This window comes from Pipistrellus kuhlii, unplaced genomic scaffold (genome assembly GCF_014108245.1).
Source record: "Pipistrellus kuhlii isolate mPipKuh1 unplaced genomic scaffold, mPipKuh1.p scaffold_m20_p_165, whole genome shotgun sequence".
In the NCBI taxonomy this organism is placed as follows: domain Eukaryota; kingdom Metazoa; phylum Chordata; class Mammalia; order Chiroptera; family Vespertilionidae; genus Pipistrellus; species Pipistrellus kuhlii.
In genome coordinates this window covers 85455-97457 of record NW_023425477.1, presented here as the reverse complement: position 1 = coordinate 97457, position 12003 = coordinate 85455, and positions in this window count along the sequence as shown.

Below are 12003 nucleotides of genomic sequence, written 5' to 3'. Positions count from 1 at the left end.
ATAAGGGTCCCCGCACCCCCAGGACAGCACCCAGGGTGTGTGGAAGAGGCTGCTTGCTGTGCAGCCGCACCCCGATTCATTGTCTCCCCGCTCCTGTCTGCCTCCGGCTGTCAGCCGACGCCCCCTCCTCCGCGCCCTGTGCTCACAGACGTCGCTAATGCCGGGAGGAGTGGCAGGGTCCCCACTCCCGCGACTCTCACATTAATAACCATATCCCTCAATTACTTACACTCGCTCCCCGGCGGGGAGAGAGAACGGATTGTTCTCGGATTATGTATGTCTGCGGGAGCTTCCCCTCCTCCTCCTCCTCCTCCATCACCACCCGCCCCCCGCCCACAGTCAGTCCCAGGGGAGCATTTTCCACCAAATCCTCCAGCAGATCCACTGTGCTGAGAGTGCCGAGATGGGGGGCTTGGGGGGGGGGGCTGGGGGGCTGAGCAGGGCGGGCTGGGCTTCTGGTGGTGACATTTGTGTGTGTGTGTGGGGGGGAGCCATGGGGGAAGGACCCTCCTAGGGGCTTCTTTTCTCTTTTCTTTAAAAAAAAAAAAAAATATATATATATATATATATATATATATATATATATATATATTTCATTGATTCTTTTTTTTTTTTTTTACAAGAGAGAGGGATAGAGAGTTAGAAACATCAATGAGAGAGAATCATCGGTCAGCTGCCTCTTGCACACACACACACACCCCACTGGGCATGTGCCTGCCATCAAGGTCCATGCCCTTGACCGGAATCGAACCCGGGACCTTTCAGTCTGCAGGCCGACACTCTATCCACTGAGCCACACCGGTTTCGGCTCCCTTTCTCTTTTCTTAAAAAATATTTTTATGGAGAGGAAGGGGGAGAGAGAGAGAGAGAGAGAGATGCATCCACTCTGAAAGAGCATCACGGCTCAGCTGCCTCTTGCCCTCCTGGTGAGAATCCACAGTGACTTCCTGGTGCAGAGGGCAGACGCCCAGCCACTGAGCCACACCAGCCTGGATAAATCTCACAGGATTCTCTAAGAGGCTGCCTGCCTGGGAGGGTCTCTGTGGCTGGCGTTGGGACACCGCCTCACGCCGCCCGGATGTGGTCGGAGGGAGAGAGCGAGTCATGGAAGGAACCGGTGGGGACCGAGGCCTGGAGCAACATCTGGGCCCCAGGGAGAGGCAAGAGCTCACTTCTCTCCCCCCTTCTCCCCCGGAGAACGGGACTGACTTCAGCTTCCCTGTGTTGGCCCATTCACTCGTTAACTCATTCAGAAAAGGCCGAGATGATGAGGAGGAAGCACGCGGTGGGGGGTCCAGTGCCGTTCCCATTCCCGGGGGGAGAGAGAGAGGATCTTCTAGAAAGAATAACCCTGAAATAAATAAGCAGAGGGCCTGCGCCAGCCACCGCCGGGCAGCGCAATCATCGGAGGAGGCATGTCGCCGAGAGAAATCGCGGCGGCCGGTGCAATGGCCGGGAAAACGCATTTGCTTAAATGGCGATGCAATTTGGAGCTGTGTCTTAAGTATTGTACTGTGAAATTTCAATTAGCGGCTAAGTGCTGTGCAATGGGCTGTGAGCAGAGGCCTCTGGCCGGCCACGTGCGCCTGCCCGCCCACCCGCCCGCCAAGGCTCCCCAGGATGGGGGGCCGGGCATCTCGGGGTGCAGGCCGGCCTTTTGTTTGGATCGGAACGTCCTGAGGCCTCGCAGAGGTGGGTTAAAAAAAATAAAAAAGTCTATGCATATTTTTATGCATTGGAGGAAGGGAGAGAGACAGAGAGAGAGAGAGAGAGAGAGAGAGAGAGAGAGAGAGGGAGAGAGAGAGAGATAGAAACATCAGTGATGGGGGTCAGCCGGGCCGGTGTGGCTCAGGGGTCGAACAACACCCACCGATGAACCAGGAGGTCACAGGTTCGATTCCCAGTCAGGGCACATGCCTGGGTTACAGGGCTTGGTCCCCAGTCTGGGGGGGCGTGCAGGAGGCAGCGGGTCCATAATTCTCTCTCATCATAGATGTTCCTATCTCCCTTTCCCCTCTCTGAAATCAATAAAAATATATGTTGCCGTGACTGGTTTGGTTCAGTGGATGGAGCCTGCAGATTCAAGGGTCCTAGGTTCGGTTCCGTTCAGGGGCATGTACCTTGGTTGTGGGCACATCCCCAGTGGGGGGTGTGCAGGAGGCAGCTGATCAGTGTTTCTAGCTCTCTATTCCTCTCCATTCCTATCTTAATAAAATATATTTTAAAAATAATAACAATAAAATAAAAATATATGTTAAAAAAAATGATGAGACTCACGGATCAGCTGCCTCCTCGCAAAGCCCCACCCTGGAATCAAACCGTGACCTCCCGGGTCATGCGGTGATGCTCAGACCACTGAGCCATACAGGCAGACCTTCGGCCGCTCTTTGTAAACACCCCGTGCCCATGTACATGTGTCCAATGGGGAGGGAAGGACAGCTCTGCAGCGCACCAGGCACCTCGGCACACTTGAGCTCCCTTAATGGGCGGGGGGGGGGGGGGAAAAAGACTTCATTATGGTCCCCTTGAGGTGGGTCTGTCATTTGCAAGACAAGTCTCAAGTGCGTGTTCTGGGGTGGAGACGGGAGTGCTAAAAGCAGCCACTCCAGAGCTGATGGAGACGAGGAGAAGCAGCAACGTGTGCTGTGGAGGGGGGCGGACAGGGGTTTTGTTTCGAGAGCGAGAGAGAGGGGGGGGGTACACATAGCCGGGATGGTGGCTCTTACTGCTTCAGGAGGTGGCGAGAGGGGAGCTGGCATTGTCTGGTCCTCGTCACCTTGGAAGCTGTCAAATAGCGTGGACACAACGTAGTCCCACTCCTTGGGGTGCATGCAGACAACCAGAGCAGCCAGCACCGTTTTTTCTTCTTCCCTTTTCTCATCTGAGTATATTTTCCCCCCCATTGCTTTTGAGAGAGAGTGGAAAGGAGGGGGATGGAGAGAAGAGAGAGAGACACACGCTCATTGCATGCACACCGAGTGGGGGCGCAGCGAGAACCCACAATCCAGCCACAGACAGAGTTACAAGCAGCATTTAGAGAGTGATGTGAGAGCCCAGCTGGTGTGGCTCAGTGGTTGGGCATCAGCCTCTGAGCCAGGAGGTCACAGTTGGTTCCTGTCAGTGGGGGGGCATGCAGGAGGCAGCTGATCCATGATTCTCTCTCATCATTGATTTGTGTGTGTGTGTGTGTGTGTGTGTGTGTGTTTAAATCTCTCTCTTCCACTCACTTCCTCTCTGCAATCAACAAAAATATATTAAAAAGCAATAAAAATAATAAAATGCTAAGAATTGTATCACTAATCTACTTAAACACCATAAAACACAAAAGCAACAAAACTGGTGTTTTGTTTTTTTTAACTCTACACATTACCTCATTTCTTGGGTTGCTTGCTTGCTTACAAGCTTTAACTGTTTTACATTTTCATTTAACGAAAATAATGCAATAATTACTATTGCGTGACAGTGTATTTGCCTTGACAACTCATGAGAATCAACTTAAAAATTACAGCCAGTAATAGCGTTTAGTCAAGTTGGAAATAAATACCATGCAGAAACAAGTATCCTTTATTAAGGGACTTAAGAATCTAATCAAATAACAATACCAACGAGGGAATTTGTGGTTTCAAGCCCTGGTGCCATTAGTCCTGCCCCGAGGGGGTCCAGAAGAAGAAAATGACAAGTCATCCTGACATCCCCCAGGTATGTTATCTTAACTGCAAAAAGACAACCGGCTCCATAAAGAAGAGGGGGCGGGGTGTGTGGATCCCTCGGCCTCTCTGGCTCCCAGTGGCCACTGGGCCAGAAAGCAAAAGTGTGGTCCTGTCCAGCGGCTGGCAAGCTGGGGGGAGGAGGGGAGAGGAAGCCCTTAGAAAACCAGTAACACGGGCTCACCGAGTCTCTCTGTCACGATTTCCTAGCCCTGCAATGACCAAGCAATTCTATGTTTAGTTCTTCCTTGTCAAACCACATCTATTTTCCCCAAAGCAATCAAAGAGGAAAACAAGTTAAAAAGCCAAGCGTTTATGTACCTTGAAATGAAACCTCCGAAGGGAGGAGGAACGTGCTGATTGTCTCTGTGGCTGGGAATAGTGTTTCTGGGAGTGATGTCTGTGTCTGAAAAGGGAATGAATGGGGCCTGGCCAGGGTGAACGCCATCTGTGAGGACAGCGAACCCTCCGCGTCCCTGCGAGACCCAGAGTCCTCTGCGGCGGTTTCCTTTTGAACCCCGTCTCTGTAGGTTGCTTTTGCTTTTCCCAAAAATGTAGACCCCTTGCTGAAGATGACCAAGTACCTAAGATTTTTGTACCTTCTATATATTTGTTCTCTTTATTGTCTTTGGCCATTTTTCTAAAGTGGCATTTGATGCTTTTGTTGATGTTTTTAAAGCCTCTTTATGAAGTTGTAATTACTTTTTTCCCCCCAGCACTGGATTGCACTGTAATTTGTCTGATGGTGTTTTCTTGGTTATTCTAATCATTTTATTATTTTTAAAAACAACATATTTTATTGATTTTCTACAGAGAGGCAGGGAGAAGGATAGAGAGCTAGAAAAATCAATGGAAGAGAAACATTGACCAGCTGCCTCCTGCACACCCCCCACTGGAGATGTGCCCACAACCAAGGTCCATGCCCTTGACCGGAATTGAACCTGGGACCCCCTCAGTCTGCAGATCGATGCTCTATCCATTGAGCCACACCGGTTAGGGCTGCTTCTTCTTCTTCTGCTTCTGCTGCTTCTTCATTTGTTTGTTTTTTAAGGTTTTAATTGATTTTATTTTTTTGTGGGAATGTACATCTATTTCTTAATCCTCACCCACGTTTATTTTTCCATTGACTGTTTTTAGAGAGAGTGGAAGAGAGAGGGAGAGACTGAGAGAAAAGCTGATGGAAGAGCACCAGGTGCCCTTGGCCGGAATCGAACCACCGACGCTCTATCCACTGAGCCAAACCGTCCAGGGCAGTTCCTACGTGTGTGTGTGTGCGCGCGCGTGCGTGCGTGCGTGCATATTTATTGATTTTATTGTTTTGTGTGGGCACATTTGTATCTGAATACAAAGAAGATCCCTCTAACCATGAGGCTGGCTCTGCCCAGGGTGCTGGATGCATGGCGGCGGCCACGAGCGGGCTGGAGGCGCCCGTCTACCAGGGAGGGCTGGGCAGGCATCTCGTGGGCGACGGCCAGTGGGATTGGATGCCTTCGCCTCTGCTTCCGGGTCCTGCAGATTTTGGGGAGACCCATTTTTTTGGGGAGGGTCTCCCTGTGGGGATTCTCGCTGTCGCGCTCCATGGTGCCTGCCTCTCGCGATACTGACCACGAGGTTAGGTGATAGACTGTTCCGTCTCGCGATACGGACAGCGTCTCGCGATACTGACCACGTTAGGTGTTAACTGTTTCGTCTCGCCGTACGGACAGTGTCTCGCGATACGGACAGCGTCTCGCGATACAGACGCTTCTCGCGACAACGAGAGCGGCTTCGTCTGCGTTCCTGCTGCGTCTTGAGGCGATGGCGGACTTTCTCTGGCGATACCAACCGCCTCTTCCGGTGGGGCTGCCTCTCTGCCTTTAGTGATGTGAGAGAGGAAGGGCGAGGGAGAAGGAGAGGAACATGGCTGTGTCGTTCCTCCTGAGCTACCCGGCCAGGGCCCAGGCGGGGTCCTCAGTTCCTCTCGGGTGAGTGGCGCCCTTGGACATCCCATCCGGTGACTCTGAAGCGCGTGGCCCTTGACCCGGAAGGGCTGCGGCTGCGGCTGCGCGGGCCTCTGGGAGAGGATGCAGCTGTGTTCCAAGGCTCCTGGTGTAGACGGAGCCGGATGCAAACACCTCTGCTCCCCCTGACTTTGGGGACATCTGGCCGGCAAACGGATTCGCTAGTGGGACCCCGGTTTGGGATGGAGGCCGAATACGGTGGAGGAGTCACCCAGAGGAGAAGCCCGCTGGAGCCCGGTGGTTCCAGGTTTATGATAAGCGGTTCCCCGTCCGGCCTCCCCGAAGATGGCAGTGCTGCTGCGTCTATTGAAAGTTTGGGCGTCCATCTTTGCAAAACATACCTCTGTGACTAATTTTTTATAAAATGTATTTTTTATTTATTTCAGAGTGAGGAAGGAAGAGAGAGCGAGAGGCAGAGACATCCATAATGAGAGAGAATCATGCATGGATTAGCTGCCTCCTACCCATCCCCGACTGGAGGTCGAACCCACAACCCTTCCCCCCAGAGCTGTGCCCTGACTCGGAAATGGAACCGTGACCTCCTGGTTTATGTATAGGTCGATGCTCAACCCCTGAGTTACACCGGCCGTGCGTGTGTGTGTGTGTGTGTGTGTTGATTTTATTGTTTTGTGTGTGCACATTTGTATCTGAATATGATTTTACTTGTCTACCATTTGGTTTTATGAAACGGATACCATTCCCGATGGAAGATGGTGTGTATGTGGTGTGTTTATCACATTCTGGGTGATCCATTTGCTTTCAGAAACTGGCATTCACTGGGAATATATCCCCAGAAACTAGAAACACCAATCAGAAAGGACATATGCACCCCTATGTTCATAGCAGCACAGTTCACCACAGCTAAGATTTGGAAACAGCCTAAGTGCCCATTTCCCAGATGAGTGGGTTAAAAAACTGTGGTACATCTGCAGAACAGAATACTATGCTGCGGTAAAAAAGAAGGAGCTCTTACTGTTTGCAACTGCACGGAAATGGAGAACATTATGCTTAGTGAAATAAGCCAGGCAGAGAAAGATAAATATCATATGATCTCACTCATTTTTGGAGTATAAAGAAAAGGAAAAAAGAAAAGAAAAAGAAATTGGCATTCAGACAAAAGAGAAAATACAGCTGATGGCGGATGCTGAAAAATGGTGCAGGACATGCCCTCCTATATGTGACCCAAACAAGGGGTCCCGAGACCCTACACACAGCCCCGACCTGGAAGCACCATGAGGGAAACATCGCCCATGGCAACCAGGAGGCCCCGCCCCTTTCAGAAGCGGATCTTGGGTGATGCGTTTCCATGGCGATGGAAGCTCCACCATCTACACACACCATAATTCCCAGGAGAAGCTAATGAATGGAGCCTGTGGGTGGTGGGATCATTGGAGGAAAAAAAAAAAATATCTCCTTTATCTTTTTCTCTCAAACATCAATTTGCTCCAAGGATGGGAGTGGGTCTCAGTTGACCAGGAAGCATCCCTGGAACTTCATATCTCACTGTAGCTTTTCTGTATTTGTTTTAAATTTGAGGCCTCTCTCTAAAAGAGAACCCCTGTCATTCCAGCTCCATGGTGTGGGAACCCCTTTCACGTCTCACGTGGTTCAGGGTCCGGGTTCTGGAGAAGACCACACACAAATGAAAAGAAACTAGAAAAGCATTAATTTTGGAAATGGAGTCCAGGAAATGGAGGAAGCCCAAGAAAGGACTACTTACTCCCCGCTCTGGCTTTGCCATCCCTTTTATTAAGATTATGGGATACAGGAAATTCCAATGAGACTAACAGGTGGAGGCTGCTTCAACTACCAATGTCTCACCCAAGCAATGAGTGATTAGCCCTGACCTTTCAGAGCAATTAAGGTTGACCAGCCTTCCAGATTCCCCGTCCACACCTCTCTACGAGTGAGACAATGGCCAGCTTCCGGCGCCATGGCAGGTTTCTGGGAGCCACAACAGCTGCTCAGCAAGAGAAGCTGCGGTCTTGCTGGTTCTGTATCCTGTATCTGCTTCTGTATCCTGGTGGGAGGATACATCCCTGTGTTGTTGTTTTTAAATTGCCACTCGAGGATTCTTTGGTCTATTATTATTATTATTATTATTATTATTATTATTATTATTTTGGAGAGAGAGAGGGAAAAGAAGGGAGGAAGAGAGAGAGAGAGAGAGAAATATTGATGTGTGAGAGAGAGGAGACAGATTTATTGGGAGTAACCAGGAAGATATTGTGTACAAGGAAGACACTATTATTTATAATATACTCTCGTGATTAGACACCCGTGAATCTCATTATCTTTTTAATTGTTATAATTTACCTTCTCAAGAGCTCTACCAATTTTCCCATTTATTAAAAAACTTTTTCTCATTACATTAAAAGCTCTCCCATATACATCATTAAAAAAAAAAAAAAAGAGCCAAAGTAAAATAAAATGGAAAGAAAAAAGAAACATACTGTTAGATTTGCTCCAATTTGCAGCATAGGTTAAGGAGCAGTGGACCCACAAACCGTATCAGCATCATTTTCAACCAGCTGTACCAATCTGAGAGTGGGATGATTTGTACACATTTACTTTGTAAAAAAAACAAAAACAAAAAACAAAAAAAGACATATTTTTTTACTCAGGAAGGGAGAAAGAGAAATAGAAACATCTATGATGAGAGAGAATCATTCATCGGCTGCCTCCTGCACGACCCACCCTGGGGATCAAAACAGCAGCCCAGGCCTGTGCCCTGGTGAGAAATCAAACTGTGATTTTCTGGTTTGTAGGTCGGCGCTCAACCACTGAGCCACACTGGCCAGGATCTACACATTTACTTTGAGTGATAGTAAATTCCTCAATGTTTTCCCAAATTTTCTTTCAAGATAATAAAACTTAAAAAAAAAATCCCTGTCTTATTTACATTGATGTGTATTATATACAGGAAAAGGGTAATGGGTCTACAAAGGCTTGTATGTGGTGTCAGAGAACCTTCCATATTCCTTAACTGTATGCTTCTAGGCTCTTTAGCCTTTTGCAAGAAAATGATTTATACGTCCTGGAAGCCTATTGAATCTTAACAATTCACCATTTCACATCTGCCACCATTACAGCATACCCGACAAACATTAGAAACAGGGAAATGCGTGTGGGCAAATGTCAGCCGATAAGAAGCCTCAGAACATCTTTCAATTCAATGCATTTTTTTTTTTTTTTAGAGCGAGAGGAGGGGAGAGGGAGAGTGTAACATGGATCAGCTGCCTCCTGCATACCCCCGACTGGGGATCGAACCTGCAACCTGGGCATGTGTCCTGACCAGGGATTGAACCTGCAACCTTTGGTTGTACCAGCCAACACCCAACCCACTGGGCCACGTTGGCCAGGGCCCCGTGCTTGCTTTCTACTTTCTAGCAATATCTATTGTGCTGTCGGTGGTTGCACGCCTCTCACTGTCCATGCCATCTCTGCCTGGAGTGCTCTTATTCTGCTCCTCTGCTTGCTTAAATATTTCCATCTTTAAAGATGTATTTTATGTCGAAACTGCTTTGGCTCAATGAATAGAGCATCGGCCTGCAGACTACAAGGTCCCAGGTTTGATTCCGGTCAAGGGCATGTACCTTGGTTATGGGCACATCCCCAGTGGGAGGTGTGCAAGAGGCAGCTGATCGATGACTCTCTCTCATCGATGTTTCTAACTCTATCTCTCTCTCTCTTTCTCTCTGTAAAAAAAATCAATAAAATATATTTATTTAAAATCAATAAAAAATATTTATTTAAAAAATAAAGATGCATTTCAGGCATTGTTTTCTCCATGAACTACCAGATACTCTCAGGTGTACTTTCTACTGACGCCTGAGCTGTGAAATCTCTTTTTGACAAAACTATATACTGAAATCATTGGTTTCTGTATTGGGGGAGGGAGGGGTCCCTCAACTAGACTTGAAGGTTTTAACTCTGACACCTTCCTTTGCTCATCCTTCTCTCCACAGGGGCTCGTGTAAACTGGTCTGAACTGGAAGGAGGCCCCGGGCCCTACTGGTGCATGGTGTGAAGACCCTCGGAGTTGCAGAGATTTCAAAAGAAGCGAAGCTTAGTGTCAGCAGGGGTCAGGAGGAAGCGGCTTGGATGGCTTTTACGTAAGTAGCGTTTGGACGGGGCAAAAGGAGGAAAGGTTGGTTCAGGCCAGGGGCCTAACAATTAGAAGGTGCAGTGAAACGAGAAGATGCTGGAACATATTAGAAAAACATGAGGCGAGATGGGTGGGGAGGCAAAGGCCTCTGGGCAGAAGTCAGAGCTGCCGGTGGGCGCAGGGTGAGCTGGTTTGTCGAGGTTCGCCGGCTCTCGTAGCTCGTGTGTACACAGACACGGTCCCTGCCTGTGGTGCTTCCTCCCTCCCCGATCTTCCTGTGTGCCAGGTTAATTTGGAATCTTCTAGAATGCCTCCTGTGCCCTGCAGAAAGCTGCTTTCCCCCAGCTGTTTGGCCCAGGACAGCTCTGCTCTCCCTGCAAAGGGAAGTGTGTGTGTGGAGAGCACAGAGAAGCCCCCCCAAAAGGCCTGGGCTGGGTCAGTGAGCCCCAGGACCCCTGAGGGGGTGGGGCAGCTGAGAGCTGAGCGCTGCTTGTTAATGCATGCCTGGATCTCCCCCAAACGCAGTTGCTTTTTTTTTTTTTTTTTTTTTTTTTGGCCTGCTATTTTATGGAATACTAATTATATCCTAGGGCTACCGACTCCTAATGAGCCAGTACCTGGGAGATTAAATTGGCACTCGCTTCTTCTCAGAGACGTTATTATTTTTTTTAAACAGAGCATTTGAATATGCAGATGTACGGTAATGATTTTTCATTTAAACATGTAATATTCCTCAGTGGACCAACTTATCATTATGCCTGATTATTCCACCACATTGTGAGCTCAGTTAAAAGGAGGAGAAAAACAGCTCATCTTCCCGATGGTAAAAAAATAAATAAATAAAAATAAAAAATTACAAAATTACAAAATTACAAAATAAAATAAAATACATACATAAATAAATAAAAGAAACGGACTGCATATAAGCGATCCTATATATATAAAGGCTGCCCTGGGGTTGCTGTGGTAACCAAAGTTCTAAAAATGACAGGGAGAAAAGAACACCGGCTTGTTGTGACAGTGACACTTGAAGTGACAGGTTCCTTGCAAAGCTCTGCTTTTAATTAACGCAACTCTGCAAGACGTGTTAATGCCGGATAATAGGTTAACGTGGAAATGAGAAACCTGGCCGGAAGACTGGTTTCCAGGGCCGGGCTAATCACCGATGCAGACAGAGCACCGGGGAGAGTGAGGGGGGACTCCTCCGAGAGAGGAGATGCCGGAAGGCGGCTCTCCACGGCCACGTGGCCAGCGTGTGCACCTACCTGCTCTCCCGGGTTATGTATGAATATATATATATATATATATATATATATATATATATATATATATATATATATATATATATATATATATCCAGGAGGCACATATGTGATATAAAACATTACACCCCCAAACGTATACACGCTCTGCCTCCTCATTCATTCCGATGATTGTTTTCAGATTTAAGCCACTGGCATGAATGAGTAGGCAAAGGGTGTATGTAATACGTTTTGGGGGGACACCCTGTATATCACATATGGGTGGGCAAAAAAGTAGGAAATAATACTATAAGTAATCAATAACGATACAAGAGTGCTTCCTGCACTCACAACTGTAAACCTACGGTTCGCCCACCCCTCTGTGTGTGTGTGTGAGTGTGTGTGTGTGTGTGCGTGCGTGTTTCCTGTACAAATATATAAAACACACTCCCTTCTAATAAGCTTTCCCTCGCCAGAATCCGATCCCCCAGCCTGTGAGTTCTTAATTAACGGTGCACTCCTGTGAGGGGGTTCGGCAGGCATCTATCTGCAGAAGTTAAAGGTCACAGGCACCCGGACCGGGCTGCTCAGTTGGTTGGAGTGTCCTGCGGCGCGGGTTCGATCCCCGGTGAGGGCACATCCAGGCGTCAGCCCCTGAGTGTATACATAAACAAGCGGGACAGCAAATCTGCCTCTGTCCTCCTCGGGCCCGAGACCCTCGGTGGAGGCAGAGACCTGAACATGACCTTCCTGGAAGAAGCGGCGTTGCCGCGTGGCGATGGAGGTGTTGGCTGACCCGCCGTGGCAGTGGTTTGGCGATGGGCACCCCATCCAACGCGGAGCTGCACGCTTTCCCCGTCCACAGGCTTCCACGTCAGCAACCTCTCCATAAAGCCGGAGAAAAAGAGTTTGACCATTAAAAACTAATTGTAATCATCTCCCGTGTC